Source organism: Mobula hypostoma, unplaced genomic scaffold (assembly GCF_963921235.1).
Source record: "Mobula hypostoma unplaced genomic scaffold, sMobHyp1.1 scaffold_105, whole genome shotgun sequence".
NCBI classification, from domain to species: Eukaryota; Metazoa; Chordata; class Chondrichthyes; order Myliobatiformes; family Myliobatidae; genus Mobula; species Mobula hypostoma.
In genome coordinates, this window is record NW_026948228.1 from 247,965 (window position 1) to 254,187 (window position 6,223).

At 48.4% G+C, this 6,223-nt stretch overlaps 1 pseudogene; it reads right to left on the reverse strand.

The window, feature by feature from the left end:
* Positions 1–1,935: 1,935 nt before the first annotated feature.
* Positions 1,936–2,823, reverse strand: LOC134342041 (probable G-protein coupled receptor 139; annotated as a pseudogene).
* Between the last annotated feature and the right edge of the window lie 3,400 nt (positions 2,824–6,223).

Here is a 6,223-nt window from a genome sequence, read left to right on the forward strand (position 1 = left end):
CAAGACCGTGATAATTTGTGGCCGCAAAGAGCAACTGCAATATTTGACATCTTGTCAGCGATAGGCGACAGAGTCCATAATGTCCAGGTTGATTCTGAGAACTGAGATAATTGGCCTTTGAATGGGACGGACCAAAAAGATTCTGCAGATAATGAAATTCATGACCAAAACGAACAAAATGCTGGAGGAGCTCAGCATGTCGGACAGCATGGAAAGAGGGAAATGGGATGTCGACATTTCGGGCCGAGTCACTCTGTTAGGTTTGGAAAGGATATGGGCAGAAGCCAAGGAGAAAGGAAAAGGTCCGGGGAAGGGGAGGGGCAGAGGCTGGAGGGAGAAAAGTGAGTTCAGCTGATTGGGAAGGCGGGTTGAAAGGGAATCATAAATGAAGCCGGGAGTTGATGAGATGAATAATAAAGAGCTGAGGAAGACGAGTAAAGGACAGAGCTTGGAAACCAGAGGATGGTGATGGACGTGTCATGAGGGCGTGGTGGCCGAGAATGCGCGAGAAGCGCAACAGATTGCTGAACAACAAAGGTGGCGGGGGTGGGGGTGGGCGGTGATAAAACGAAAGAGATTGTTTCCAGCGGTAAGAGGATGGATGTGCACCTCATGTGGTTAGAGATTACCAGAGGCGTTATGAGGTGTTAGTCCTTCAACCTGAGTTGGACTTGCCGTGGCAGAATTGGAAGCAATGGACCGACATGTCGGTGCCCGGATGTGAAGTGTGACGGAAGTAGATGGACACATAGAAATCCTTAGTACGGCGGCAGATTAAGCAAATTTGCCCTTGAAGCTGTCCGTCAGTCTACGCCGTGTCATACTAAGGTAGAAGAGGCCGCGCTGGGAGCATGGGATTCAAACGATGACCCGGAAGGTTTCGTAGGTAAAAGTAGTTCCTCACCTGAAAGGACGGCTTAGGGTCTTAGTGCCGGTGGAGAGATAGCATACGGGCAGATGTAGTATTGAGAAAGGTTGCAGGAATACGGGAGACCTGTGGGGTGTGATCAGCAAGCAATAAAATCGCGCAGAGCACGATCTGCGCAGCCGGAGATGTGGGAGGGAAAGACGTGCCTGACGTTACAGTACCTTTGAACGTGACGGGGGTTACGGTATATATTTTGCATGCGGAGGGTCGTGGTTTGTTACCTGAGGGCAAGGAGAACCAATCTCCTTTATTATTTGCGTTGGGATGAGGTGATGGTGCACTTGACGGAAATAGACCAAATAAAGATGATGTCATCGCCGCTCATGGTGGTAGTTGCATTTCAGTTTATTGAAAAATACCGGACTCTCGCCTCCCCTCTGCACCCCACCCCCACTGTCCAAAGAGGGCCTGCTCATCCAAAGAAATGAGAAAATGTAATAGCGCTTTCGCAAGTGTCACTAATGCAGGAGGTACAGCCAAGATTACCAGGAGGATCAGTGGCGTTGCAAACGATGTCGGTAGACAATCTGTCGCTGGCGTTGGGAAGGAGAGGTATACAGTCGAGGCAGGTATCAGAATGGGACCAAACATATCTGAAGTCCGTGGGGAAAGATGTCGGAGTCGTAGATGAAATTGACGAGCTCAGCGTGGGTGCAGGAAGCAGCACCAATTTAGTCGTCATTGTAGGGGTTGAACGGATGGGCTCGGGAACATAGACTCAGTACCATAGTCTCGTAGCTGGACCGATGTACGCGGGCGTGCAATAGACCACACGGTGAAACTGTGGTTCACAATGCACTTTAAAATTGTAGGGTGCTCTGATGGAGCAGAAATGGGAAGACAAGCCGGCGATTGAAGGAAACACACGGAGGCTGTGCGAGGGACCTCTGGGTGTAATTGCTGCTTGAGAGTTCTGAGTTGAACAAGGATTGCGCCGGCGCAGTAGGACAGAAGATGCCTGCAATGTACGGAGCATTAGTTAGGTCCGGGTGGGTGAGGCCGCTGAATCAGGACATTCTCACAACAATGAGGGCAAGCGGAGATTTTACCACATTTATTAGCTGCTCCCTGAACTTGGTCTGTGTAAACGCGTAAAGGGTCGTGTTTGTACAACAGCTGAGAAGCTGCAGAATGATGCCAAGCTGTAGTAGCCATTATGGCGGAAACACAGATAAGGTAAGAGAATACAGCCGTTCCCACGCAATGAACACAGTGAATGGTGTCCACAGGAGGATGAAGTTACCCGAGACAACCAGCAACAAAACGAGCGATTTCCTCACGTTCTCCACCTCCTGGTCCCTGGATCTCTGTCCTCTGCCGGGAGCCCTGAGTCTCCTGCGGGCTCTGCTGGTGACTCAGACGTGCCTGACGGTGAAAACATTCGTTACTAGAACCAGCACAAATGGGAACACAGGGGTGAGGAAGTAATAAAACAGGTCAATCTGAGTCCTGAAAATTGCATAAGAAAATCTCTCGTGATAAATGAATGGATAGATTACTATTGTGTATACCTCTTCGAGCCGAAAATACCAGAACATATTCTTTAAACAGCTGATCACAGTCACTGTCCCCAAAACCACGGCCACAGTTCTCCCGGTGCAATATTTTGTTTTCAGTTTCTGGCAACAAATGGCGACAAACCGATCAATGGTGAACGTGACGGTGAACCAGACCGAACAGTCGGTGACGGTGTATATCAGAGCAGCGTGGATATTACAGCCTTTGGTCATTGACTGGATGAAAGCGCCGATTGGCATGTACATAAACGGAAACTTGCTCAATATCGGGTCCAGGATAACAACCAGAAAATCCGCCACCGCCACGGCAACCAGGTAGCAAGTGACAACTCTGGAGAGGCCGCGCTTTCCCCGAGACAGGATGAATATGGTCACCATGTTCACTGCGAACAGAGGAAACAATCAGGGTAAACACACTAGGAAGGGTCCTCATAAAGCGATCATACACCGTAAACCACTTTCTTGTCTGTAACAATGTTAGAAATGATTGTCCAAGACGGTGGAATATAATCGTAGCATTACCATTCATTAAAATTACCCCGTTTGCAAACTACTGTAAGCAGTTCAATCTGTTGGATCAACAGATAGCGATGGCTGATGAATGGGAAAATTCGTTCATGTTAAGGGAAAAGGAGCTGAATGATGCATCAGCTTTTAATTCTGCATAATTTCAGCTGGAACGAAATAAGTGTCCTTGGCAGCACCATGTTTAGCTGAAGCGGAGATCCCCGTCCCTGATTGTTACCCCGGTCGCCGGGTCTGCAGAAGGAGCAGCGAACCAAAGCCCTATTATTGCATCTCTCATCCTGCTTGTCGACATCGAGTGAGTGATCATCAGGTTCAAATCATATTACAAGGCTCATATCTCCTTCTTGTACTTTAGCCGTCATACTTGATGCTATTCGTTAAAGTCTCGATAATGCGTTTTCTTTCTCAGCATCATTGAACCTGCCACAGGCTCCGAGTGACAATTGGAACGATAAAGCAATAAAGTAAACTGCTCACGTACGTCGATGCAGAACAGGGGAACTCTACTCTGGGCAGAAGCGGAAAAATTAAAATAAATGTTCACAGCTAGAGAACGTGCACGGCATGTTATAGCGGAATGACAGCCATGGGGGGAACGTGAAGAATGATCCGAGGATATTCCGAGAGCTTATAAGAAGGAGGTTGTTCTGTTTTGAGCAGAAATGCGAATGACCTCTTTGATAATATGGTGGGCACGTCCGAAGGTCCGAGAAGCGTAGGGAGCTGGTTAACGTTCAGAAACAGCCTGACGTGCAGATGATTGTCACACCAATTAGCCACGGAAAGTCTGGGAGGTTGAACCCCAGTTTAATTGCAAAGGAACCCCAAGTGAGGAAGCGACTTGTCTCACAGCAGAGATACTTGAGGCGGGGTTAGAGCGGATGGAAAGGCGGTATCCTCTCAAAATGTAAAGTTTCAACGTCTCACTGACAGGCTGCTGTGTACAACGATTGTGTGTAAGTTCGACTTCCACTTCGAGTTGGACTTCGTGTTCGACTTCGATTTCCTGATCGAGTTCGACTTCGTGTTCGAATTCGAGTTCGACTTCGAGTTCGAGTTCAACTTCGAGTTCAACCGGAGTTCGACTTCGACTTCGTGTTCGATTTCGACTTCCGAGTTCGTCTTCGAGTTCGACTTCGACTTCGATTCCGACTTCCACTTCGAGTCAGACTTCGTGTTCGACTTCGATTTCCTGATCGAGTTCGAGTTCGACTTCGACTTTGAGTTCGAATTCGAGTTCAACTTCGATTTCAACTTGGAGTTCGACTTCGACTTCGACTTCCAGTTCGACTTCGACTTCGAGTTCGACTTCGACTTCGACTTCCACTTCGAGTTGGACTTCGTGTTAGACTTTGCTTACCTGATCGAGTTCGAGTTCGACTTCGACTTCGAGTTCAAGTTCGATGCGACTATGCGGGCAGAGGGCAAAATGTCCCTCTAGTGTTTGTGGATCTCGTACTGGAGATGCAGTATCACTTTACCCTGCCACTTTGTTTTTGGCCCACGTCATCATCATCTCGGTCCCCAACTTTCCTTCACTGGGATCTTCTTCCTCATCAACATCCATTCTGGAGTTTAAGTTACAATAGTGGAGTTATTGCCTATGGATAGAGTTTTGGATTTGGGGTGTTTTTTTATACTGTGCGCTGTGATCTGGGGGCTGTGCGGTAGCTATTTGAGGGGTGTTGTGGGGAGGGACATGCCCGAGGGTAGAGTTAGGTAATGGGGGTTGAGGATTCACGACAAAGGGAGGTGGAGTGGGGTGGCAATTGGCATTGCGGGGGTAGGGGTGTCCCCTGCAGTAGTGGGGAGCGCTGAAATAGGAGCCTAACTGCTGGTGATATTGGGCGAATTTGGCCCCTTGATGCGGTAAGGGTTAGGGTTTATGGGGGTGTGTAGCAGGGTTGGAGATGTTAGGTTTAGGGGTAGGGTAAAGGACTGTTTAAGAGGCCCTTTTGTGTGATGTGGTTTGGGTTACTTGGGGTGCCGTCCGGTTTAGTTGGGGTGCGCGGCCCATTGGAAGTTATGGTTAAGGTGAATACTAGGGTTGGCGATGTTTGCGGGGTGGCGTGGTGCTGATGATGTGGGGTGAACCTGGTTCCCGGATGGAAAGAGAGCTAAGGTTTATGGGGGTGTGCTAAGGGCTATGTTAGGGTTAGGGTTAGGGTTAGGGTTGAATTTGGAGTTGGATGTTAGGTTTCAGGGCAGGGCCATGTGCTGGGGATGCATTCTACCCAATGGAGGCAAGCTGGGAGGTTGGGGCGAGTGCTGTGTCTGGATCAAACTGGTCGTTAGAAGTCTATTCTTTCTAGTGGTTAACCCTTGCAGAGTTATAATTTCTCACGTTATCCCTTTCTGTTTGGAGAGTTAGTTTCCGTTCTGGGGCCAAGTTGTTAGGCTGTATTTCCCAAGAAAGACGTAGCTTTCCTATTTAATGGTCACCTGTCTTAAATTTGTTTCAGGGTGGGTAACTGATGGGGATCCTCCTCTTCCTCCTTGCTCTACTGTTCTCAGTGTTTCTAATTATTGGGTACAGTGTTGGCCCTCCAGTGGGTATACTTTAAATTGTTCGCCTAGCTTTTTAGACTTCGAGATCGACTTCGACTTCGACTTCCACCGAGTTGGACTTCGAGTTCGACTTCGACTTCGAGTTCGACTTCCAGTTCGAGTTCAACTTCGAGTTCGAGTTCGAGTTCGAGTTCGACTTCGACTTCGAGTTCGAGTTCAAGTTCGATTTCGACTTCGAGTTCGAGTTCGACTTCGACTTCGACTTCCACTTCCACTTCATGTTGGACTTCCACTTCGCCTTCGACCGAGTTCGTCTTCGAATTCTAGTTCATCTTCGAGTTCGACTTTGACTTCGAGTTCGACTTCGACGTCGAGTTCGACTTCCAGTTCGCGATCGACTTCGACTTCGAGTTCGACTTCCACTTCGAGTTGGACTTCGACTTCGTCTTCGACATGGAGTTCGGCTTCGACTTCGACTTCGAGTTCGACTTCACTTCTATTTCGAGTTCCACTTCGACTTCGACTTCCACTTCGAGTTGGACTTCGTGTTCGACTTCGCTTTCCTGATCGAGTTCGACTTCGACTTCGACTTCGAGTTCAACTTGGAGTTCAACTTGGAGTTCAACTTCGACTTTGACTTCGAGTTCGACTTCCAGTTCGAATTCGATTTCGAGTTCGATTTCGAGTTCGATTTCGAGTTCGACTTCGATTTCGAGCTCGATTTCGAGTTCGACTTCAAGTT